This window comes from Delphinus delphis, chromosome 10 (genome assembly GCF_949987515.2).
Source record: "Delphinus delphis chromosome 10, mDelDel1.2, whole genome shotgun sequence".
NCBI classification, from domain to species: domain Eukaryota; kingdom Metazoa; phylum Chordata; class Mammalia; order Artiodactyla; family Delphinidae; genus Delphinus; species Delphinus delphis.
In genome coordinates this window covers 80206098-80233594 of record NC_082692.2, presented here as the reverse complement: position 1 = coordinate 80233594, position 27497 = coordinate 80206098, and the positions used below count along the sequence as shown (strand labels likewise).

The 27497-nt window shown below is 42.6% G+C and overlaps 1 long non-coding RNA gene and 1 pseudogene across 1 annotated transcript in view; one reads left to right on the top strand and one right to left on the bottom strand.

Moving 5' to 3' along the window:
- The window catches only part of LOC132432435 (uncharacterized), a 110284-nt gene that overhangs the window by 61517 nt on the left and 21270 nt on the right, over positions 1–27497 (bottom strand). The gene's annotated exons all lie outside the window — the stretch shown is intronic.
- Positions 25211–27456, top strand: LOC132432433 (60 kDa heat shock protein, mitochondrial pseudogene; annotated as a pseudogene).

The following is a 27497-nucleotide window of genomic DNA, read 5'->3' as shown; positions in this document are numbered from 1 at the left end:
TTTTGAATTACAGTTTTGTCCGGATATATGCCCAGGAGTGGGATTGCTGGATCAACTGGCAACTCTATTTTTAGTTTTTTGAGGAACCTCCATACTGTTCTCCATAGTGGTTGCACCAATTTACATTCCCACCAACAGTGCAGGAGGGTTCCCTTTTCTCCACACCCTCCCCAGATTTTGTTATTTATAGACCTTTTAATGATGGTCGTTTTGACCGGTGTGAGGTAATACCTCATTGTAGTCTTGTAAACACCTGTAGGTTTTTTTTTTTTTTTTGCGGTACGCAGGCCCCTCACTGTTGTGGCCTTTCCCATTGCGGAGCACAGGCTCCGGACGCGCAGGCTCAGCAGCCATGGCTCACTGGCCCAGCCGCTCCGCGGCATGCGGGATCCTCCCGGACCGGGGCACGAACCCGTGTCCCCTGCATCGGCAGGCGGACTCTCAACCACTGCGCCACCAGGGAAGCCCCAACACCTGTAGTTTTAAACACTGAAATATGAGTTGTTCCTTACTTAGCATCACTGAGTCCACCCCAATTGAGAGTTGCTATGAAGATTGCATGACTGAATAGCTGTTTAGCTTTGAGAACGTGCCTAGTAAATAGTAGGCACTATGTAAGTAATTATTAGGTTAAGAAAAAGTATGCAACACTCTTTTAATACTAACAAGGGATTGAGATAGGCCTTGCTTGTGGTCCGAGTTTTGGTAATAAACATGTCCAGTTTTCTTTCTCCAGGCCGAAGAAATCGAATCTACCTCTTCCCCATGGTGTTTGGTAATAAACTCTGTAAAGTCAGCAGCGTTGAGCTCAGGAAGTTTCTTTAATCATTAGACAGAATTTTCATGTCGAAAGCACTCCTGATATGGGTCCACTCAAATTGCAGTGTGGGTTCTAACGGACCGGCAGACTGGATGGCAGATGACCGGGGCTGAGCAATCTGCGGAAGCCAGCCATGTGCGCAGTAATTCAGAGAGGACCAAGGAGCCGGATCCAGGGGGGAAATCATGGCAGTTAATGAGAATCAGATGCAGTGTAATTCAGACCGCAGCGCTCGGTCCTGATCTCCAGGCGCAGGGAATTACATCCATAAACAGACCAGGCTTGATTTTATACAGCACTTTCATCCCCCAAAGAATTCCAAAAGCGTTCCGAAAGAATGCTCTGGTTACTGGTAGCTCAGTGATGGGGAAGACAAACAGGGAAATTGTTGTGTTCACAACTCAGGCTTGGAACCTTCGTTAGAATCCATGCCCTCCAGAATAGGCTGGCTTGGGAGGCCAGGGACCCTTCCCTGTTATGAAAAACATACTCCCCCCTCCCTCGTTCAATGTAAACGTGCTCATAAAAGAAATCCAAGCATGCACTCAAGAGGCTTTCAAACTTTAACCAAGAATCACAGTAAGAAGCACATAGCTCACGTCAGATTCAGTGATTCACTATATTGATTTCTATGTATACATGGATATATACATTTTTTATATACAACTGAAATGAAACTAAATAGAATAATACTTGCTCTTCTTATATGTGATTTATTTATTTATTTATTTTGGCTGCGTTGGGTCTTCGTTGCTGTGCGCGGGCTTTCTCTAGTTGTGGTGAGAGGGGGCTACTCCTCATTGCGGTGCGCGGGCTTCTCATTGCAGTGGTTTCTCTTGCTGTGGAGCATGGGCTGTAGGTGCACAGGCTTCAGCAGTTGCAGCACTCGGGCTCAGTAGTTGCAGCACGCAGGCCCTAGAGCGTGTGGGCTTCAGTAGTTGTGGCACGTGGGCTCAGTAGCTGTGGCTTGAGGGCTTTGTTGCTCTGCAGCATGTGGGATTTTCCTGGACCAGGGATCAAACCCATGTCCCCCGCATTGGCAGGTGGATTCCTAACCAGTGCGCCACTAGGGAAGTCCCTATGTGATGTAGTCTTGATATTATCTATTCTATTTCATTTATTTTAAAAAGCTGACCACTTCCTGTAAGTTGATACTACAATCCACGTATGTGTAGCATCTTACGTTTTCAAATTCATCTCTTTGAAAATAGTGAAAGACAGTGGAAGACTGACACCAGGACATTTCAATGGTACCACAACATACGGTCCTGGGACAGTAACTTCACCTTTTTAGGTCACAAAACTACTGAGAGTCTTCCAGGTTTAGCTTGCTGAAATTTTTACATACAGCACTTGTGTGTAGATAAAACAAAATATGCTGAACCCAGATTCACTCGCTGAGACTATTTTCAAATTCTGAGGTTGATTCAGAGGTGGGGTTTAAGGTATGGAGAAAGCCCATTTTCTGTTAGTACTAAATACAGCTTTGGGTGACCCCTAAATCAGTCAGATTTTTTTTTTTTTTTTTGATTGCAGGTAACAAAACCCTCCCTCCATCTAAACACACACAAAAGAAATCCTTCGTTCAAATAGTGGACTCGTCCAGGGGCTGCATAGATTTTAACACAGCTGGCACTGGATGCTGAGATCATGCCATGGTAACCTGTCTTCCCCCATCTCTGGGTTCTACTTTCCTCTCTATTGGCTTTGTTCTCACCTGTTATAGGTACGATTCCTCCTTGAAGCCAGAAGATGTTCATCAGCACTTCTAGACTTCAATTCTACCAGCCTAACGACCCAAAGGAAAGAGGGCACCTTTTTTCTGACTGTTTAAGCGAAAACTCTAGACTTCTCATTATCCCAGCTTGGGTCACATGCCCATTCGTGAATCCATCACCCTGACCAGGGATACGCATTGTTCCAAATGGTCTCGTCTGCCTACCCCGGGGCATAGTGATGGTGTCAGAACAACCAAACTACACGAACTCAAGGATTTCACAAAGGAAAATCAAGGTGCCATATCTAGAAGTCAGGGACATGAACTTTAAGTAGATGATAAAAAAAAAAATGGCCATTACTGACCTCTGTGCAGATAGACCACCAATCCCTGCCTCCTATTCAGTCTTAAAGTACAGAGACAAAGCTGGCATTCTGTCACTACACTTGGAGAGTACTTTTTTTCACCAAGAGAAACCCTGACATTTTCTCTCTCCAATCATGTTGAGAAGTTAGAAGCTGTGGGAAGGGATTCTCTTAGCTTGCAAATGGAAAACTTAATGTGCCATGAACTTCTGGTCATAAGCTAAGAAGTAAAACCTCTCTTTGGGCCTTTTAGAAATCAGCTCTCCAACTCTATGTCCATTGTTTGTAATGCTGTAATTGCCTCCATGGCTGTATTGTAGCTGCCTTTGCAAACAAAGTTGAAACCTGCAGGTCACCTTAGATTTAACCAATGTATTGTGTGCACAACTGTTGGGGCCCTGAATATGTGCTCTGTCTTGCACTGAAAAGCACACGAACAGGGAAAACACACACACACACACAAAACAACTGTCACTAAATCTGACAAAAAGGAAGAAAGCGTATTGGAGAAAGGTGGCTCAGGTATGATTATTTTCCAGCATTTTGCCGAACACCATTTATCATCTGGGAAGCAGTGCAAACAGAGCTGTGGCCTTTAGACTCTGCAAACGTTATTGCTATGCATGTGAGGAGATTAACTCACCGAAACGTAGAAAAAGACAGACTATAAGTAGTATAGATTCTTCCTTTTGGCTTGTGCCCTTCTCATACCAGATTATCAGGCCCAGGGTTTTGGTTTTCTGTTTGCTTGCTTTGTTTGGGTGTTTGTTGTTGTTTTTTGGTTTTGTTTTTTAATGATTTCTCATAGAATAGTTCAAACCAAACTGGGAAAAGGCAACCTTGTTGTGATTCAGGCACATTAATCACCTTCAAGAAATTGACAGTTTTCCTTTGATAACACTATTTTGCCTTGGGTTTAAGATGCGAAATACAATCATTATTACTTTATAGGCACCACATCAGGAATAAAGAAACTGGTACTTTTCCCAAAACATAGTTTTCCCAGAACTGCCTAGAACATTGTCCCTTCCCTCTCCCTTGGTTCTTTCATTTTTTTTTTTTTTTTTTTTTTTTTGGTTCTTTCATTTTTCAGCCTTCATACCTTTGCTTAAATGTCAGGCTTTAGTTTCTTAAAAATTAAACATATGCAAGGGCTTCCCTGGTGGCGCAGTGGTTGAGAGTCCGCCTGCCGATGCAGGGGACACGCGTTCGTGCCCCGGTCCGGGAGGATCCCACATGCCGCGGAGCGGCTGGGCTCGTGAGCCATGGCCGCTGAGCCTGCGCGTCCGGAGCCTGTGCTCCGTAACGGGAGAGGCCACAACAGTGAGAGGCCGGTACCGGAAAAAAAAAAAAAAAAAGCAAAAGTAAACAAAATTACCACAACAACTGAGCAGTTCTATTTCTAGGCATGTGCCCAAGAGAAATGAAAACATAACATCCACACAAAACCTTGTGCGTGAATGTTCATAGCAACATTATTTTTAAGAGCCCCAAAGTGGAAAACATCCAAAGATTTGTCAACTGGCAAATGGAGAAACAAAATGTGATATAGCCATAGACTGAAATATTATTCAGCTGCAAAAAGGAAAGAAGTACTGATAGATGCTACAACATGGATGAACCTAAAAAACGTTACGCTTGGGACTTCCCTGGTGGTACAGTGGATAAGACTCCACGCTCCCAATGCAGGTGTCCCGGGTTCGATCCCTGGTCAGGGAACTAGATCTCACATGCATGCTGCAACTAAGAGTTCGCATACCACAACCTGACTGCTGCAACTAAGGAGCTCTGGAGCCGCAACTAAGGAGCCCGCCTGCCGCAACTAAGACCTGATGCAACCAAATAAATAAATGTTAAAAAAAAATGTTATGCTAAATGAAAGAAGTTAGTACAAAAGATAACATATTGTGTGATTGCACTTGTATGAAATGTCTAGAGAAAGCAAATCTATAGAGACAGAAAGTAGATGAGTGGTTACCTGTGGCTGGAGATAGAACAGATATTAACTGTACATGGGAATGGGGGAGCTTATAGGGGTGATGAGAAAGTTCTAAAAACTGCATTTTGATGATAGTTATACAACTCAGTCAATTTAATGGAAATCATTGAATTGTACACCAAAAATTTTAAAATAACAATAATAAGGCCAGGCTTTTCTTAGCCTGAGATTAAATAAAATGCCCTTGCTATACCTTCCCTTGGCCCCTACTTTAGAAAGCTTCACCCCACTTGCAAGTACTTGGATTTGGTCTCAGACACAGGTGGATTCTAGTCTCAGCTGTGCCATTTGTTGGCATGATCTTGGACAAGTCGCTTGCCCTCCTTAAGACTTCAGGAGATAGGTACCTTTGTATTAAATTATTTGTCATAATCTCAAAATGTTGTCTATGTTTGTGTCCTTTCTACACAACTGGACCACGCACTCAGGGCTTGTTCTTCCGTCTCTCTTGTACCGCACCCTGTGACACAGCTCAGGTCCCTGGGCAGTGCAGCATGGTGGGTAAAACCTCTGCATCCAGGGTGCTTGGATTTGAACCTACTCCCCAGCTGTGTGACCACGGCCAAGGTATTTAACCACTCTGTTCCATCATTCTTAAATGTTTTTGTGTGAGTTATTAAGGTTCTTGTGAAAATTAAATGAGATGATACACATACATGCTGATACATACACACTGCTTAGAACAGTGCCTGGCCCATAGCAAGTGCTATGTGCTAGCTCTTATCTGTATACCCCATATTCGGACAGATACAAATAACATACATCTGCTTGGTGTTTCACTTCCCAGGAGGGTTTGGGTCCACTCTGGACATGCATCACCACCAACCAGCATTAGTAACACTCTTCAATAGCAAATGCTCACCTTGACCTCTGAACAACCTGGGTATTTGTGCTTCTCCCGGTAGATCCTTTAATCCCTCACCTCAGTTTCTCATCAGGGTAGGCTGTCTTGGGACTTCCCTGGTGGTGCAGTGGTTAAGACTCTGCACTCCCAAGGCAGGGGGCCTGGGTTCGACCCCTGGCCAGGGAACTAGATCTCACATGCATGCCGCAACTGAGGAGCCCATGAGCCGCAACTAAGACCCGGTGCAACCAAATAAATAATTTTTTTTTTTTGCGGTACGCGGGCCTCTCACTGTTGTGGCCTCTCCCGTTGCGGAGCACAGGCTCCGGACGCGCAGCCTGAGCAGCCATGGCTCACGGGTCCAGCCGCTCCGCGGCATGTAGGATCTTCCCGGAACAGGGCTCGAACCCGTGTCCCCTGCATTGGCAGGCAGATTCTTAACCACTGTGCCACAAAGGAAGCCCCAAATAAATAATTTTTAAAAAAAACAAAGTAGGCTGTCTTTTAGTAAAAACTCAACAAATGCTTTTGTACTCACATTATGTACTAGCAAATTCCATTAATTTGTTGAATTGTGCATTTAGCATACAGTAATTGAAAGCTGACTGAGTGCGAGAATCCTAAGAGGTAGGGACTAAACACAGAAAAAGGTACTAATATAATCCTTGTCCTCAAGAAGGTTGTGATCAGAATCAGAGGTTCCCAAACTCCCTGGGCATCAGTGACCTGGAGAAACAGCAGGGTGGTAAGGTATGGCATGGGAAAGGAAGGTTTAAGCATAAGTCCCCTGCCCTATCACCTCCATCCACCTCATAAAGTCACTTTGAAGTAAAAACAATTTTTTAAAAACAAATGTAGGGCTTCCCTGGTGGCGCAGTGGTTGAGAGTCTGCCTGCCGACGCGGGGGACACGGGTTCGTGCCTCGGTCCGGGAAGATCCCACATGCTGCAGAGCGGCTGGGCCCATGAACCATGGCCGCTAAGCCTGCGTGTCCGGAGCCTGTGCTCCGCAATGGGAGAGGCCACAACAGTGAGAGGCCCACATACCGCAAAAAAACAAAAACAAAAACAAAACAAAAAACAAATGTAGTATCTGCGGAAAACCATCTTTAGAAAACTTTGCTATTTTCATTTATCTGTAACATGCAATCAGTGTAAACACAGCATGCTTGCTATGCAAACACAGTCTCAGGTAAGTTCCCCGGGGCGGGGGTCACCCCCCAAAACAAACTCCTGAGTTTCCCCTATATTGAAATTTTGGAGCTGTCATCAAGGTATCAAGCTTTGTTTGTTCATTTACTTATTTAATCAGTATGCTGGTGGTTTTATAAAATACAGATCCACTAGACTTTCTGACTCAGAATCTCTAGGGGTAGAATCCAGGTACCTGTACTGTTAACAACCTTCTCGGGGTTCAGTTAATGGATCTGCTTTGGGGAACTACTGCCCTACGTCACAGGTGGCAGGAAGGGAGGATGGATTAAACTAAAGACAGGAAGAGCAGTGAGGAGGTGAGAGGTGAGGACAGGTGAGCCAGGCAAGGAGGATGTGGTGGGCTTAGCCCCCCAAGATGTGCATGGCACCATCCTGAATGTTGAACCTGTGAATGTTGCCTGTCATGGCAAAAAGGACTTTGCAGATGTGATTAAGGATCTTGAGAGAGGAAGATTATCTGGATTATCTGGGTGAGCCCTTAATGTAACCACAGTATCCTTATAAGAGGGAAGGAGAGGGAGATTCAGCTGCAGAAAAGGAGGAAAACCTTGGACGAGTGACCACGGATGCAGGGAGAGAAAAGCTGATGTGCTTGGAAGAAGCAGCCATCAGGCGAGAAATGCAGGCGGCTCCCAGAAACGAGAAAACATGAGGAAATGGATTCTGCCCTAGAGTCTCCGGAGGGAGCCAGCCCTACTGACACCTTGATTTCAGACCTGTAAGACTCATTTCAGATGTCCGGCCTCCAGAATTGTAAGAGAATACATTTGTGGGTTTTTTTAAGCCATTATGTTCATGGTTATTTGTTACAGCAGCCATAGGAAACTAATACAGAGGATTAAAAAAAAAAAAAACAAATACAGCTGACCTCAAACATGAGTGTTAATCCACATATAATTTACAGTAGGACCTCTGCGTCAGTGATTATTCTGCACGCTCAGATTCAACCAGTGGACCATGCAGTGCTGTAGTATTTTTTATCGAAAATTATCCGCACATAAGCTAAACCATGCAGTTCAAACCTGTTGTTCAAGTGTCAGATGTACAGAAATACGTAGGTGTGAAACCATTAAGGTCTGGTAATTAATTGGTAGGATATACGAGGTTTAAAAAAAGAAAGCGAGAGAGAAGGAAGAATCAAGAATGAGTCTAAGGATTTCCCTGGCAGTTCAGTGATTAAGACTCTGTGGTTCACCTGCAGGGGACGTGGGTTTGATCCCTAGTCTGGGAACGAAGATCCCACACGCTGCGCAACACGGCCAAAAAAAAGTAATAAATAAGTCTAGATTTCTAATTGTTGATGAATGAATTGGTTTGGTTGCTGACCCCAAATAAAGGAGGAGGTTAAAAAAAAAAAAAAAGAATTCGCTGTTTGGGCCTTTGCTCAGGGGATGTACAAGTGAAGACGGTCAGCAGGCAGTTGGATGTACAGGTATAAGGTTTGGATTCTATCATTTGCAAAAGGGAAGGATGAAATATTCCACATCTGGTGGACATGAGGACTAAGGAGACAGTGTGTGTGGAAGCCTGGCATGTGTAGGTATTCAACAGATGTCAGAGGAAATACCTCCACCACAACATAATTCCATGATCTGGGGTTTGTTCCCAGGCAAAGTGGGCTATGAGACTCTGCCCCTTATCCGCACCACTACCTCATCAGTCCATTTGGCAGAATGCAAAATGCTGACTGGAGCGACCGTTAAAATAGTCACTAACACCAGCTAAGGTTTAAGTGCCTGGTGAAAAGTGCCTCTACTGACCCCAGAGGAAGACGCAGGCTAATGCAGCCGGTCAGTATTTCTTAAATGAGTAAAGCCTCATTAATTGGGACACAGAGAGGCTCAACGGGAGTTTAGGTTGTCCTCTCTTTAAAGAGAAAGAGTTTGGGAAGCAAATGAAGAGTTTAACAAGATTTCCAGAGGGACTATTTAAATGCCTTAGAAAACCAAGCTGCTTTTAATCACCTTCAAACACTTGAGGAGCACCATTGGTGGTCCAACCGATTTGTGTTTGGCAAACCATTTCTAAGTCTCTATTAAACAAGTGCTGGGGATAAACGAAGGAATCATTTTAAAGCCTGGTTCTATTTCCTGGAAATAGTGAAGCTGTTTCCTTTAAAAATATTTCACCATTCTGATATGCCATTCATTCTGACTGAACTTCCTCTAACAAGGAGTCAGACAAATGAGGGTTTCATAGATCTTTTTCTCCAGAGCTCCTCCTCCACCGCCTATCCTAGCCACGAATTTGGGGGGTTCCTGGACCCAATTCCAATGCATGGGTGTGTGTAGTAGGGGTAGGGTGCTCCCCATACCACCAAGCAATTCTCAGGACACCAGCTGGGTGTCCTATGATTCAATTCAGTTCTGCCACTGTCCACCCAGAGATAGCATCAGGTTTCACAGGGTAAGAGTTCAGTCACACAAGAGTGCCCCCTGGTCCCCGCCCCCCATTTCAATCATTTCCTGTGCTTCTGACTAACTGGCTACAGATTGGGTGTTCCAGTGACCCCCTCTCCCTTATGCCAATAACAAGTTCAGGTTGTCACCTGTGCTTCTGACCAACGAGCTATACATTGGAGGTTCCTACAGCCTCCCTCCATTAATTTGCAACAGTGACTCACAGAACTCAGAGAAACATTTGTTTACTAGGTTATCAGTTTATTATAAAAGGATGCAGCTCAGGACTAGCCAGATGGAAGAGATGCATGGGGCAAGGCATAGGGAAAGGGTGCAGAGCTTCCACACTCTCTGAGGGCACCACTCTCTCTGTATCTACACATATTCACCAACCTGGAAGCTCTCCAAACCTCATCCTTCTGAATTTTTATGGAGGTTTTATTACATAGGAATGATTGACTTCATCACTGGCCATTGGCTGTTAATCTAACTTTTGGTTGCTTTCCCTTCTCTCCTCCCCAGGGGTCAAGGCGGAGGGACTGAAAGTTCCAACACTCTAATCACATGGTTGGTTCTCCTGGCAACCAGACCCCCACCCTTAGTTGTGATACAAAAGTTGCCTCACTAATATAAAAAAAAATTGTCACTTTCATCACTTGGGAAATGCCAAGGGTTTTAGGAGCTCTGTGCCAGAAATTTGACGAAGACCAAATACATATTTCACAAGAAGTCAGGGAAAAACCTAGGGTTGATCCTCAGTATGCTTGCATGTCCCTATCAAATCCGTCACCGAGACCTGACCATCTCTACACACTTTCCCTTTATTTTCACCCTCAAAATTCTAGTCCCTAACATCTATTTATGATAAAAATTCTCAACAAAAGTGTGTAGAGGGAATGTACCTCAACATAATAAAGGCCATATACAACATGCCCACAGCTAACATCATATATAACAGTGAGAAACTGAAAGCCTTTCCTCTAGGATCAGGAACAAGACAAGGATGCCCACCTTCACCGTTTTTATTCAACACAGTATTGGCAGTCCAAGCCAGAGCAATTAGGCAAGAAAAAGAAATATAAGGCATCCAACTGGAAAGGAAGAAGTAAACTGTCACTAACTGCAGATAACATGATATCATATACACCATATGTAATATGTAGAAAACCCTACAGACTCCATCAAAAAACTGCTAGGACTAATAAATTCAGTAAATTTTTAAAAATAAATTTATTTATTTATTTATTTTTGGCTGCATTGGGTCCTTGTTGCTGCACACAGGCTTTTTCTCTGGTTGCGGCAAGTGAGGCCTACTCTCCATTGAGGTACGCGGGCTTCTCATTGCAGTGGCTTCTCTTGTTGCGGAGCATGGGCTCTAGGCACACAGGCTTCAGTAGTTGTGGCACATGGGCTCAGGAGTTGTGGCTCACAGGCTCTAGAGCACAGGCTCAGTAGTTGTGGCACATGGGCTTAGTTGCTCCATGGCATGTGGGATCTTCCCGGACCAGGGCTTGAACCTCTGTCCGCTGCATTGGCAGGCAGATTCTTAACCACTGCACCACCAGGGAAGTCCCTAAATTCAGTAAAACTGTAGGATACAAAATCAGTACACAAGACATCTGTTGTGTCCCTATATACTAATAGTGAACTATCAGAAAGAGAAATTAAGAAAACAATCCCACTTATAATTGCATCAAAAGGAATAAAATACCTAGGAATAAATTTAACCAAGGAGGTGAAACCCATGTACTGAAAAGTATGAGACATTAGTAAAAGAAACTGAAGAAGACACAAATAAATGGAAAGATATTCCATGCTCATGGATTGGAAGAATTAATATTGTTAACATGTCCATACTACCCAAAGCAATCTACAGATTCAATATACGCCCTATCAAAGTTCCAATGGCATTCTTCAAAGAAATAGAATAGGGCTTCCCTGGTGGTACAGTGGTTAAGAGTCTGCCTGCCAATGCAGGGGACACAGGTTCGAGCCCTGGTTCGGGAAGATCCCACATGCCATGGAGCAACTAAGGCTGTGTTCCACAACTACTGAGCCTGCGCTCTAGAGCCCACAAGCTACAGCTACTAAAGCCTGCATGCCATGACTACTGAAGACCGCATGCCTAGAGCTCATGCTCCACAACAAGAGAAGCCACTGCAATGAGAAGCCCACACACAGCAACAAAGAGTAGCCCCCAATCACCACAACTAAAGAAAGCCTGCGTGCAGCAATGAAGACCCAACGCAACCAAAAATAATAAAAAAATAAAATGAATTTTTAAAGAATGTATTAAAAAAAGAAATAGAATAAGTAATCCTAAAATTCATATGGAAACACAAAAGACCACAAATAGCCAAAGCAACATCAGTAAGAAGAACAAAGCTGAGGACATCATGCTTCTTGGTTTCAAACTATATTACAAAGCTATAGTAATCAAAACAGTATGGTACTGGCATAAAAACAGATATATAGATCAATGAAATAGAGTAGAGAGCCCAGAAATAAACCCATGAATATATGGTCAATTAATTTACAACAAAGGAGCCAAAAATATCCAATGGGAAAAGGACAGTCTCTTCAATAAATGGTGCTGGGAAAACTGGACAGCCACACGCAAAAGAGTGAAACTTGACCACTGTCTTATACCATACACAAAAATTACTCAAAAAGGTAAACACTTGAACATAAAACTTGAAACCATATAACTCCTAGAAGAAAACATAGGCAATAATCTCCTTGATGTAGGTCTTGATGATGATTTTTTGAATCTGACAACATAAGCAAAAGCAACAAAAGCAAAAATAAATAAGTGGGACTACATTAAATGATAAAGTTTCTGTAGAGCAAAGGAAACCATCAACAAAATGGAAAGGCAATCTACTGAATAGGAGAAAATATTTGCAAATTTTATATCTGATAAGGAGCTAATATCCAAAATATACAAAGAACTCATCAACTCAGTGGCAAAACCCCAAGAAAATCTAATTAAAAAATGGGCAGATATGCACAATAGATATTTTTCCAAAGAAGATATACAGATGGCCAACAGGTACGTGAAAAGATGCTCAAAGCCATTAATCACCCAGGAAATGCAAATCAAAACCACAATGAGATATCCCCTCACACCTGTAAGAATGGGTATTATCAAAAAGACAAGAAATAACAAGTGTTGACAAGGATGTGGAGAAGTGTTGATGGGAGTGTAAACTGGTACAGCCACTATGGAAAACAGGACAGTGGTTCCTCAAAAAATTAAAAATACAACCACCATATGATCCAGAAATTCTACTTCCGGGTATTTACCTGAAGAAAACAAAGACACTAATTTGAAAAGATATATGTACCCCCATGTTTTTAAACACATACACACACATATATACGTACAGTAGAACATTATCCAGCCACAAAATAGAACTAAATCTTGCCATTTGCAGCAACATAAATGTACCTTGAGGGTATTATGCTAAGTGAAATAAGTCAGAGAGACTATCATCAAATGCTCTTACTTATATGGGGAATAGAAAAACAAAAACACAAAAAAACAAGATCATAGATACAGAGAGCAGAAGATTGGTGGTTGCCAGAGGTGGGGGGAGGGGGGTGAAGGATGGGAGGAATGGGTTAAAAAAAAATAAGAAAAAATTCTAGTCCCAGCTCCCATCACCTCCTACCTGGACTACTGCAACAGTTCTTCCTCTAGTTTGTTGGATCTACTCGATGCCCTTCTAATTCCCCCTTCTGACAAGTGCCAGTGAGATCTATCCAAAATAAGGTGTAGCCTCTAGAGTCAGATTGAATGGGATCATTAGCCGTGGGGCATTTGTCACCCATAGCCTTTCTGGGCCTCACTGTGCTCATCTACAAAACTGATAATAGTCACTGCCTCTGAGGTTTCAGGTGAGGGTTAAGTGAAACTGAAGTGCTTTCCTTCCTGCCTGCAAATAGCAACCGCTCAGTAAATATTAAGTTGCATGACTATGACCACTTGGCCTCTCCACCAGCCAGCCAGTTAGGACAATCTCACCCCAGCTATTATGAACAAGCACATGCTTATTCTACAACATTCATTCATCAGTTTATACAGGTCAAGTGCAAAGTGAGGTTTACGTCCTGTTTTCTTTTCCATCATTTTTGAGGCACACAGTTAGGAGAAAATGCATATAACTTAAACGAAACCAATCATACTTAGGAAGGGTTTAAGTCACAGATATAAAAGGAGCATTTAAGATAGGAGTAGATGGACCATTTCATAAGTCTTCCTTTAAGGTTAATACAATTCCTTTCACACTCCTAACAGATTCTTCCCATAACTTATCACCTTATGGCCCCCAGTAAAAAACAAAAACATGTTCAAAGAAATAAAAAAATCAACTATAAGCAGAGTGGGCCATTAAGCATTCTGAAGGGCACGTTGTCAGAATATGAAGAAAGAATTTAATCCTTAGCTGACCAGAGATAAACAATGAAAATTCAGAAAGTAACGCTACTCTGAAATCTTCATTGTAACTCTCTCTAGACACAAATAAGTGTTTTCTATCAGGTGATTCCTTTTATCTCAGGAGCTGTTCTAATTGCTCAAAATGTACTCCGAGGTGGGTAATTCAAAAGCAAAGTCTTTCACCACCATATTTTGCTGGAAAAGCTCATTATCTCAATGTGAAGGAAGCTTTCTCTAAAATGATGAAAAGGATAGTTTTAAATGAAATACTGTTTTATTCCTTTTAAAGGACTCAGGGCTGCAATTAGTACTATAAGAGGCTCTAAGGACCAGAGACATTACAATGGCTTCCTCCCTCACACCACCTTGTATTTCAAAATAAAAATGACCCTACGATAAGTGGGAAAAAAGGCTAAAGTTCTACTTTTCCCCAAGGACTATATTATTGATTTCCTTGAAATAGCATATATTTAATTCTTTCTCAAAAATTTTTTCTTGGTGGGCTTCCCTGGTGGCGCAGTGATTGAGAGTCCGCCTGCCGATGCAGGGGACACGGGTTCGTGCCCCAGTCCGGGAAGATCCCACATGCCGCGGAGGGGCTGGGCCCGTGAGCCATGGCCGCTGAGCCTGCGCGTCCGGAGCCGGTGCTCCGCAATGGGAGAGGCCACAACAGTGAGAGGCCCGCGTACCGCAAAAAAAAAAAAAAAAAAAAAATTTTTTCTTGGTGAAGTTGCTTTGTTGGTTTAATTTGCCTACCAGGGACTCAGCGCTGTAAGGACTCATACAACTCAAACTAGTTTGGCACAGAGTGGTCTAGCAAAGGTGGAACTTAAAGACTTGGATCCAAATCCCAGCTGAGCCACTTACTACCTGTGTGACCCTAGGCTAGTTCCTTCTCTCTTAGCATCAATCATTTTGTCTGTGGCTAAAATGTGGCTGTGTGGGGATAAGAACAAGTAAACAGAAACGCAGTCCCCTAAATCTGTCCCCTCAATTTGCTAACTAAGTAATAGTATAGAGCTCTTTGCAATTAACCCATCACTTGTATGTAAATAGTGCCTCAGCAAAGCACTATTGATTTCCTTAAGTAAATGAAACGGGCACCCTTACACAGTTTATTTACTTTTAAAATTTGCTTAGCATGTTCAGATGACAGAGAATGTTTCAAAAACTCCACAGGTTTCAATTTATCTGAATTTAAGTTAATGAGTTTTTGGTATCCTAACATGTGGAGAGAAGGAATGAACAAAGAGAAGGAAATTATGTATAATGACCATTAAAGATAACAGAACACTATATTGTCAGTGGATTTTAAGCATTTGGGAACTAAACAAAATATTTGTTGCAGGAGTATGCTTGACATCTGCTGTGAAACCCACTTCCATGAGAAGGTGAAGGCTTTCAATACCTGCTCAATTACCTCGTGCCTTGTCACTACGTTAGGTGACTGAAATTTTAAAGAAAAAAGAGATGGTACCAGTTAACACATCTGAATACACCTCATCCCTGCAGGAGTCATTCATTCAGCAAACATTTTACTGAGTCTACTCAACACCAACCCATTGCGTTAGATAATTAGGACGAAACTACCAACAAGACTCATATATGGCCCTCGTCACATGGAACATACATGTTTGGAAGGGGGAAGAAAGGTGCTCTTGAGGACACTTATTTGCCAGTAACGGTGTGCCAGGCACTGCTTTAGCACATTACACACGAATGGCTTTGTTATGAATTTCACTGACAGTACTGAATTAGAAGTTATGCAATTCCCATCTCTCCTTTTCTTGCAGTTACCATCAAAAGTTGTTAACTGGGAGGTATAAATTAAAGGTTGGGGTTAATATACACACACTATACTATATCTATCTATCTATAATAGATAACCAACAAAGACCTGCTGTATAGCACAGGGGACTATACTCAATATTTTGTAATAACCTATAAGGGAAAAGAATCTGAAAAAGAATACACACACACACACACACACACACACACACACACACACATATATATGAAACTGAATCACTGTGCTTACACCTGAAATTAAATCACGGTGCTGTACACCTGAAACTAACATAACATTGTAAATCAACTATACTTCAATTTTTTAAAAAAGTTGTTAACTGGCTTCCCTGGTGGCGCAGTGGTTGAGAGTCCGCCTGCCGATGCAGGGGACACGGGTTCGTGCTCCGGTCCGGGGGGATCCCACATGCCGCGGAGCGGCTGGGCCCGTGAGCCATGGCCACTGAGCCTGCGAGTCCGGAGCCTGTGCTCCGCAACGGGAGAGGCCACAACAGTGAGAGGCCCGCGTACCGCAAAAAAAAAAAAAAAAAAAGCTGTTAACTGAAAAACAATAACCACCACCATTAAACCTACATTTCTCCAAAATTCTTTTCTATGTAACTTATTTAAAGAGGGACACCTGTTCTTCAAAAATATCACTGTCATAAAAAAAAACAACTGAAGAATTGATCAAAATTAAAGGAGACATAATAACAAAATGTAATATGCAATCTTGGTCTGAATCCTGTACTGTGGAAGAAAAATACAATAAAGGTCCTTACTGGATCAGTCAACAAAAGTGGAATGTGGACAGTAGATTAAATAAAAGTATTGATCAATGTTTAATTAGCTGAAGTGGGTAACTGTAGTGCAGTTATGTAAGAGAATGTTTTGTTCTTAGGAATACACACTAAAGAACTTAAGGGTAAGGTGGCATAATGAACGCAACATAAGTACAAATGGTTTGGGGAAAATATTTTATATATGACAAATGACTAAGTAAATAGGGCAAGACTTTTAACAATGAGTGAATCTAGGTGAAGGGCATTGTGGAGATTTTTTGTACTATCCTGGTAATTTTTTTTTGATACTTGTAATTCTTTGCAAATAGAAGTTTAAAAATTCTGTAAATCTAAAATGTAGGATCCCTAATAGCACAAAGGTAGGGATGAAAATTCCAAGTACATGCTCTCTGCAGCTGGGGATCATTAAGAATGATGTCCTTGTGACCAGATATTAAAATTCTGATCTGTCATGGTAAATTTCTATGCATTTGGGCAATAAAATGGAACATTCTCCCAGTCTAGGATTTTATTATCATTCCTCTGAGAACGTATTCTTTGTCAGATATTCTTTATTTTGGCTCCAGATCACCTACAACTTCAGATGGTGTTTTGAAGTCAATTCACCTCTAAGGCCATCCAAATATTGAAAACGTCATTAAAATACAAAGTAGAACTGAATAGATTTTTGTGTTAAAATTCTTCCAGGACTTCCCTTGTGGCTCAGTGGTTAGGAATCCTCCTGTCAATGCAGGGGACACGGGTTCGAGCCCTGGTCCGGGAAGATCCCACCTGCCACGGAGCAACTAGGCCCATGCGCCACAACTACTGAACCTGAGCTCTAGAGCCCATGACCCACAACTACTAAGCCCACGTGCTGCAGCTACTGAAGCCCACACGCCTAGAGGCCGTGCTGGGCAACAAGAGAAGCCACTGCAATGAGAAGCCCGCTCACCGCAACCAGAGAAAAAGCTCACTTGCAGCAACGAAGACCCAACGCAGCCAAAAATAAATAAAATTTTTTTTTAAAAAAGCAAATTAAAAAAAAAATTCTTCCAATGCGTTCCCATTGCCACTCATCACTGGGAAAGTTTTACTTGACATCTAAAATCCCTAAGTAGCTTATTCTCTGGGTAGCTCAAACATAACTTTTTGCCCTGATTTAAAGTTTTCTTTAACAATATGATTTATGTGCTAACTTAGACATATCTCAGGAGGTGAGGGATTCAAAGAGCAGCCATGACTTGGGACTTTGGGAGGGAATAATTTTATGGAGGCTCAGTTATAAATGAGGAAAAGAATTCTTACCTCAGAGGGGATGATATAAGAGATAATTATCACTTGCAAAATGCCTCAAGGTCTTGAGATAAAAGGGGTCATTTTGGTGTATCACACTGTCATTTTTATTATGTGCTCTCTTATATTTCTTTTACAGAATATGCAGCAAAATCCTTTTTAAATGAATTGAAGGTGGTTGCCTTACTTCACTGATTAAACAGAACAATCTACTTGTCCTTGGCCACAGGCAGAGTTCTTATCAATGGAATGAGGAATAAAGAAATTCCCAGCCTTGTTGCTTCTCCTTTTTCACTGGCTTACTTAATGAGCTACATTATTTTCAATTTATTATCCTACTTTACTTATGTTCACATTATTATTTTAGTTTAATATGATACAAATGATGCTTGCCTTAGCACTTTTTAATGGTAAGCGTACAGCCAGGGTAATTCAGTTTCACTGTCTTAGTCTGTTTGGGCTGCTATAACAAAGTGCCATAGACTGTGTGGCTTATAAACAACAGAAATTTATTTCTCAGTCTTGGAGGCTAGAGTCTGAGATGAGGGTGCCAGCATGGTTAGGTTCTGCTGAGGGTCCTCTTCTGGCTTGTATACTGCCTCCTTCTCCTTGTATCTTCACATGAAGGAAAGTGGGCAAGGGAGCTCCCTGACCTTTTCTTATAAGGGCACTAATTCCATTCCTGAGGGCTTCACCCCATGACCTAATTACCTCCACCTCTGAATCCCATCACATTGGGAGTCAAAATTTGGTGGGGAGGGAGACACAAACATTGAGTCTATAACATCCACCAGTATTTATTGAACACCTGTCCTGTGTTAGGCGCTAAGAGAAAACTGGTGGACAAATAGACCCACTTGCAGAGCTCACAAAGCTGAGTCCAGTGGAGCAGAAACACGAGAAATAATCGTAAAATAAATATTCCATTTTAAGGTTTGACAAAAGACATAACCAGAGACCTGAGATTATTAAGATGGGACCTGATATAAATAAACTTCCAATAGATCTTCCTATTTCTGTTTGTAATAAATGTGATCACAGATGTCCTCAGAGTTAAAACATTTTAATAACACACTAATTTGTCAGGAACAGCATATCTAGGTCAAAGGAAGAGTTCAGTCTCATTTGTTAGAGCTGCTTCTGATTTTCTCTGAGTTTTAATATTTTTGAGGACATGATGGAACATTACAACTGTAGGAAAAATTGCAAATGCTGAGCAAAATCTGGTTCTTATATAATTGGCAGGAAGAATCAAGAGGAAATTTAAATTTCTAAAAACAAAAATACAAAGTAAACAATATTGCAGTAGTGAATTTAGGGACAAAATATTTATGAGTCATTGCAATTCCCTAGTGAACATCTAGTTATCATTTACTGAATGCTTTCTATTTGTACAGAGTACAGGCTCAATAAATGATACCTAATTACTATGTTCTATTTTGGGGGCCCGTAATGTGGTAAGGACTCACTCAGAAATGTGGAGATGTCAAAAAGACCTGAAAAAAAAAAAGGCAATCAGGAATTTCAGCTCTGTGGTAGAATGATCTCCCAGGGACCCAGAAAATGGAACGCTCTAGCCTAACGGTAAGAAGAGGACCCATCTTATTTCACAGAGACCTGAATAGATGGAAGATTTCCCTAGAGCTATGGTTCTCAAAGTGTGGTCCTTGGATCACCAGCATCAGTGTCAACTAGGAATTTGTTAGCAATGCAAATTCTCAGCACCACCCCCCAGACCCACTGAATCAGAAATTCTGATGGTGCAACAAGCATCTCTGTTTTAACAGGTCCTCCAGGCAAGGGGAGAAGATTGTTTCTGGATTTCCATCACCTTTACCATCTAGGATGATTCAGACAACAGTCACCAATTAAACAGAAGTCTCAAGATAAACAAGAAGTGGAACATATAGACTGACTTACTGGAAGAGTCCAGAAGCATGGACTGTCTGTGGCAAGTTTGAGAACCATTGCCCTAGACCAGACCTGACCTGGTTAACTCTGGCTAGTCACTGCGTTTGGAAACCTTGACTTCAACAGTTACATGACTAGGCTTCTCCTCTCCTTTGGTTTTACTTCCGTAGCTAACATTTGTTTTATTTTCTCTGTATCTCAATTCAAAAGGATCTGATTGGGGCAAGTTGTTACCAGCATTCCTACTGGACAAAGCTTTGGAGTCAGGCCAGATCATAGGCCGCCAGCCAACCTATAAACTGGTTGCCCTGAGGTCCCATGCCCACCCCTGGTCCAATCAGCCAAGGCCACAGAGCTGGGGCTACAGGGAAGCTACATGGGCATTGATGCTTAATGAATGGCTTGGAGCTATTTCTTGCAGTAAGAGATTGTAGGGAATGCTCTCCCTAGAAAGGGTCTGTTGGTCCCTTGCTTTTATCACCTAGAAATATTGACTGACCTAGCATAGACATGACCCCTTGTGATACAGGTCCAAGACTGAGTTGGTTTGTACTGAAATAACTGTGAAGCTGTTACAACTAAAGTCACTTAAATATTAATGTGTATAAATAACCACAGATGATTGGCCGTCCATTGGACCTATTATCTTCTTCTCCAATGAACATGTCATGTTAGGCCCTTGAGGTAAGGATCAGCACCAAAATATTCCCTGGCACATAGTGAGTCCTCAATAACCATTTGTTGGGCTTCCCTGGTGGCACAGTGGTTGAGGGTCCACCTGCCGATTCAGGGGACACGGGTTCGAGCCCTGGTCCGGGAGGATCCCACATGCCGCGGAGCGGTTGGGCCCGTGAGCCATGGCCGCTGAGCCTGCGCGTCCAGAGCCTGTGCTCCACAACAGGAGAGGCCGCAACAGTGAGAGATTCGCGTACCGCAAAAAACAAAACAAAATAAAACAAAAACTATTTGTTGAATGAATGGATGGATGGATGAGTGAGAAAAAGGAATCCACCTGGACATAGAGATTATCATGCTAAGTGAAGTAAGCCAGAGAGAGAAAGACAAATATCATATGATATCACTTATATGTGGAATCTAAAAAATAACACAAATGAACTTAACAAAACAGAAACAAACTCACAGACATAGAAAACAACCTTATGATAACCAAGGGGGAGAGCAGTGGGGAGATAAATTGGGAGTATGGGATTAGCAGATACACACTACTACATATAAAATAAACAACAAGGATTTACTGTACAGCACAGGGAACTGTATTCAATATCTTGTAATAACATCAATATAATGTAAATGAATCAAATATATATATATATATATATAACTGAATTACTTTGCTGTACACCTGAAACTATCAGTATATTGTAAATCAACTATAATTCAAATTTTTAAAAAATTTATCTTTGGCTGTGCTGGGTCTTCGTTGCTGTGCGCGGGCTCCCTCTAGGTGCATCAAGTGGGGGCCGCCCTTCATTCTGGTGCGCAGGCCTCTCACTGCGGTGGCCTCTCCCGTTGCGGAGCACGGGCTCTAGGCACGCCGGCTTCAGTAGTTGTGGCTTGCGGGCTCTAGAGCGCAGGCTCAGTAATGGCGCATGGGCTTAGTTGCTCCGCGGCACGTGGGATCCTCCTAGACCAGGGCTCGAACCCATGTCCCCTGCATTGGCAGGCAGATTCCTAACCACTGCACCACCGGGGAAGCCCCTATAATTCAATTTTTTTTAAAAAAAAGAATCCATCTATTTGTTGTGGGGGGGGGAAGGTTAACACACACACAAAAAAAGTTAACAAAAAACAATTTTTGATTCTTGTATTCAGTCTCAGGTTTAAAACTTTTGATTGAACAGCCTATATTTATATAGACTGTTGTTGAGAACATTTTATACAGCTTTCAAACAAAGGAGCATACATAATATTTGTTGCAGCTTTGTGTAAAGTAGCTAAAGGTTACAGCCTAAATGACTCTCTATGGGAGCTTGGTTAAATAAAGCACAGAACCAAACAATGGAATAGTCTGGAGCTGTTTCATAATTTTTTTTTTTTTTTTTTTGCGGTACGCGGGCCGCTCACCGCTGCGGCCTCTCCCGTTGCGGAGCACAGGCTCCGGATGCGCAGGCTCAGCGGCCATGGCTCACCGGCGCAGCTGCTCCGCGGCACGTGGGATCCCCCCGGACCGGGGCATGAACCCGCGTCCCCTGAGTCGGCAGGCTGACTCTCAACCACTGTGCCACCAGGGAAGCTCGCTGTTTAATAATTTTAAATGAATTTCCTCATTAGTGTATGAAAGGTGTTTGCTACCATTGTTTCATTTCACTGATTAAACCAACTGATTTACTCACCCTTGTTTGCAGGTAGCAGTGAAATGAAGAATGAAAAATTCCTAGCCACGTAGCCATATTTAAGAAGCAGCTTTTTCATTAAAAAAAAATCTGAAACGTAATATTGCCCATCAACTATATTTCAATTGAAATAAAAAATAAGGAAGCAAAAAAAAGAATAAGAAAGCAGCTTATATCTTTTCTGATATGGAACAACCTCTGAGATATATTTGTGAGCAAAAAAAGCAAGATGCTGACAGCATATAGCAGCATTTGTGTAAATTAAAAGGGAGATCTATGTACAGACTATCGTAAGAAGTACATATAAGAAGCCTGTAAAGGAATTAAAATGTTGCCTTTGGGGAAGAGAACTGAGAAGAATGAGATGGAGATGCCCTTCTCACTGTCTACCCCTTCATACTGTTGTCGTTTTCAAGAAAACATGTATGTTTACTTACTCAAAATGTCATTAACATACTTAAGGCGTTAACTCTTGGAAGATTTCACTTAAAAATAATTAGGAGAATATGGATCTTGCAGCAATTACACCTGCATTCTGATTTCCTGTACATGCTACTATACTTTTAGAGGACAGAAAATTGTTTCTGCATTTCTATTACCTTTACCATCTAGGAAGATTTGGCCACCACATACAGAAGTCTCAATTTCAATAATAAACAGAATGTATGGACTTACTTCATGGACGAGTCCAGAAACATGGCAGGATTCAGGTGCAATTTGATTCTGAGGTTCACCATCTTTTGGGGCTTCACCGCTCTCTCCATTCAATTCTCTCAATCTGGCCTCCTCTGAACTAGCACTGGCCCCAGGGTGGCATGCCCTATTGGTGGCAAAAATCACCACTGCTGTTCCAGGTGCTGCCGCTACCACGCAGCCCAGCATGAAGGAAGCCTCTGTCCCAGCATTCCAAGTGCAGCGCCCGAGGTTCGCTCCAGGAACCAGCCTAGCTCCCACGTGCAGCCAGGCATCCGTGACTGTGGCCAGGTGAACAGAATGGGCTGCACCTGGCTTCCCTGCTCCTACCCTGGGGAGGGTAGAATTCACTTCCCTCGTACCACAGGCGGCCTCAAATGCAGGATTGGGAAGGAAGAACCGGGGAGTAGAGGCTGATAGGAAATACCAGGAATTGTCCCCCAAAAGTTGATCTTCAGCTTTGCAAAAATGAGGGCTTGGCTAAATCTCTGCACTTTGTCCCAGAGTTATGCTATACACCCCCTCCCTTTTTTTTTTTTTTTTTTTTCTCACAGTGAAGATGCCTTGGCAATCAGTCTACTGGCTGGGCAACCGGTGTCTTAGATAACATCACACGTTTTTTTGTTTTTTTGCGGTACACGGGCCTCTCACTGCTGTGGCTTCTCCCGTTGCGGAGCACAGGCTCCGGACGCGCAGGCTCAGCGGCCATGGCTCACGGGCCCAGCCGCTCCGCGGTATGTGGGATCCCCCCGGAACGGAGCACGAACCCGTGTCCCCTGCATCGGCAGGCGGACTCTCAATGACTGCACCACCAGGGAAGCCCCATCACACGTTCTTGAAATAAAAAAACAATATTGTTTTCTCGTCTGACAGTTTGACTCTTTAATACTATGCAATGAGCACCCATCCTAGAAGTACACTATCACCAAGTCAAGATGAAAACGTCATCTTAGTATGACAAAGGGAGAACAGTGCCATTTGGACTCTGCTTCTCCGTGGGAGGAGAGCTCCATGGTCACAGTCGGCTTTTATCTGCGATTTTGAAACGTAAATCTCAGCTTTGAATACTGCCGAGTTTGCTGGCCTTTTCTGAACCCAGAATCTGACAGAGCCAACTACTCACAAAATGCGAGCTGCTTGTTACCACTGAGGCTCTCAGCTGGTTGTGAGATTGCTGGAGATATTAGCCAGCCACGGAGCCCACAAATACAAACCGTGCCCTTGCAGGGGGCCACACCTGAGGTACGAGCTGGGGATAGTGTAGTGAAAGGAGACAGGGTCCTGGCTCCCTGGAACTTGCTCCAGCAGGGAAGGCAGATAGTAAACATACTCATTTAAACAGTTAAGTAATTACAAACTGCAGAAACCCTCTGCGATTTGTCCCCTGCTCATACCCTCCTGCTTATCAAGGACGCTTTCCCCCTCATTCTCTGCAAGGCAGATGCCTGGATCTTTTATGTCCTAAACCAGCCCTGATCCCATCTACCCCTCTGAACACACATACTTCGATCACACACTGTTCCCTATACAGGAAATAGCCTCCCTAATACCCTACCACCTCCTTCCCCTTCACCAGGTTAACCTCGCTTTCTTCTTTGGATTTCAGTTTAAACTACACTTCCTAAGGGAATCCTTCCCTGAGATTCGATCAGCTATTTTTATAGGATCTTCCAGCCCCATCTGTGCTTCCCTCTTGGCACATGGGCTCTTCAGAATTAGACATCTATGTGGGAGATATTTGATTACTCTCTGCCTCCACAACCAGACTCTACAATCCAAGAAGGTAAAACCAGTGTCTAGTGTTTTCACCTTTGTATTTTCATGCCATACCAAGCATGCTCCACCCCAGGGCCTTTGCCCGTGCTGGTCCCTCCACCTGGAACACTGTCTCCCAGATGGCCACATGGTCCACTCTCTGACTTCCTTCAGGTTTCTGATCAGATATGAACCTAGCCATGAGGCCTTCCCTGACTCCTTTACACAAAATACCAGTCCCAACTCAGGGCATCCCAATTCCCTTTAGCTTGCCCTGCACAGCACCTCTACTATTCAAAGACTCTATTTTCTTCATTTTTGTATTGCTCCACTAACATGGAAGCTCCATGAGAATAGAGCTTTCATTCATTTCGTTGACTACATTTTCCTTGGAAGCTCACCTGTCTGGTACATATTAGGTGCTCAGTAAATATTTATTGAATGAATGGCTGAATCAGTACCTACTGCTTAGAAAACTGTCATCACATAGTAGGCACTCAGTAAATATTTTTGAGTGAATAAGTGCCTGTATGAAGAAGTATAGGTGCTGCTCAAACAAATGCAGAACATTTAACCTCCTTGTAAGTCATATAAGGCATATAGAACAAAAAAGGGGTTTCTGCCATTTTGATTACATTATGCCAATATAGGCATACCTCAGAGACACTGCGGGTTCGGTTCCAGACCATTGCAATAAAGTGAACATCGCAATAAACCAAGTTGCTAGGAATTTTTGGCTTCCTAATGCCAATAGTTATGTTTATACTATACCATAGTCCATTAAGTGTGCAATAGCATTATGTCTAAAAGAACAATGTCACTCGCCACCGACGGCCTGTCTCGTCGCCCACTAGCCGTGCCGCTGCCCCAGAAATGCTTCGATTGCCCGCAGTCCTTCGCCAGATTAGGCCAGTGTCCAGGGCACTGGCTCCTCATCTCACTCGGGCTCATGCCAAAGACGTAAAATTTGGTGCAGATGCCCGAGCCTTAATGCTTCAAGGTGTAGACCTTTTAGCTGATGCTGTAGCCGTTACTATGGGGCCAAAGGGAAGGACGGTGATTATTGAACAGAGTTGGGGAAGTCCCAAAGTGACAAAAGATGGTGTGACTGTTGCAAAGTCCATTGACTTAAAAGATAAATATAAAAATATTGGCGCGAAACTTGTTCAAGATGTTGCCAATAACACAAACGAAGAGGCTGGGGATGGCACCACTACTGTGACTGTACTGGCACGCTCCATTGCTAAGGAAGGCTTCGAGAAGATTAGCAAAGGTGCTAATCCCGTGGAAATCAGGAGAGGTGTGATGTTAGCTGTTGATGCTGTACTTGCTGAACTTAAGAAGCAGTCTAAACCTGTGACAACCCCGGAAGAGATCGCCCAGGTTGCTACGATTTCTGCAAATGGAGACAAAGAAATCGGCAGCATCATTTCTGATGCGATGAGGAAGGTTGGAAGAAAGGGCGTTATCACAGTAAAGGATGGAAAAACACTGAATGATGAACTAGAAATTATTGAAGGCATGAAGTTTGATAGAGGGTATATCTCTCCATACTTTATTAATATATCAAAAGGTCAGAAATGTGAATTCCAAGATGCCTATGTTCTGTTAAGTGAAAAGAAAATTTCTAGTGTCCAGTCCATTGTTCCTGCTCTCGAAATTGCCAATGCTCACCGTAAGCCCTTGGTCATAACTGCTGAAGACGTGGACGGAGAAGCTCTAAGTACACTCGTTTTGAATAGGCTGAAAGTTGGTCTTCAGGTTGTAGCAGTCAAAGCTCCAGGTTTTGGTGACAATAGAAAGAACCAGCTTAAAGACATGGCTATTGCTACTGGTGGTGCAGTATTTGGAGAAGAAGGACTAACTCTAAATCTTGAAGATGGTCAGCCTCATGACTTAGGAAAAGTTGGAGAGGTCATTGTGACCAAAGATGATGCCATGCTCTTGAAAGGAAAAGGTGACAAGGCTCAAATTGAAAAGCGTATTCAAGAAATCATCGAGCAGTTAGATATTACAACTAGTGAATATGAAAAGGAAAAATTGAATGAACGTCTGGCAAAACTCTCAGATGGTGTTGCTGTGCTAAAGGTTGGTGGGACAAGTGATGTTGAAGTGAATGAAAAGAAAGACAAAGTTACAGATGCCCTTAATGCTACACGAGCTGCTGTTGAAGAAGGCATTGTTTTGGGAGAGGGCTGTGCCCTGCTTCGGTGCCTTCCAGCCTTGGATTCAATAACTCCAGCTAATGAAGATCAAAAAATTGGTATAGAAATTATTAAAAAAGCACTCAAAATTCCTGCAATGACCATTGCTAAAAATGCAGGTGTCGAAGGATCATTGATAGTTGAGAAAATTTTGCAAAGTTCTTCAGAAGTTGGTTATGATGCTATGCTTGGAGATTTTGTGAATATGGTGGAAAAAGGAATCATTGATCCAACTAAGGTTGTAAGAACTGCATTACTGGATGCTGCTGGAGTGGCCTCTCCGTTAACTACAGCAGAAGTTGTAGTCACAGAAATTCCTAAAGAAGAGAAGGATCCTGGAATGGGCGGAATGGGTGGGATGGGAGGTGGGATGGGAGGTGGCATGTTCTAATTCCTAGAATAGGGCTTTACCATCATTAATGAGCTGTGAGAGGAAGCTCGAGGCAGCGTTCCTCACCAATAACTTTGAGAGGTCAGTTGAAGGAGATGACTGAAGAAAAGGCTGGCTGATGTTTAAGAAAATCACTATAACCATCAGTTACTGGTTTCAGTTGACAACATAGAATGGTTTACTGCTGTCATTGTCCATGCCTACAGATAATTTATTTTGTATTTTTGAATAAAGACATTTGTACATTCCTGGTAAATGAGTATAAGAGCCATGCACCAATGTACTGCTTTCAACTTAAATCACTGAGGCATTTTTACTACTATTCTGTTAAAATCAGGATTTTAGTGATTGCCATCAACAGATGAGAAGCTAAGAAGCAGCCTTTCTGTGGAGAGTAAGAATAATTGTGTACAGAGTAGAGCAATATCCAATTATGTGACAACCTTTGTGTAATAAAAATTGTTTAAAGTTAAAAAAAATAAATAAAAGAACAATGTATTTATCTTAATTGAAAAATACTTCCTTGC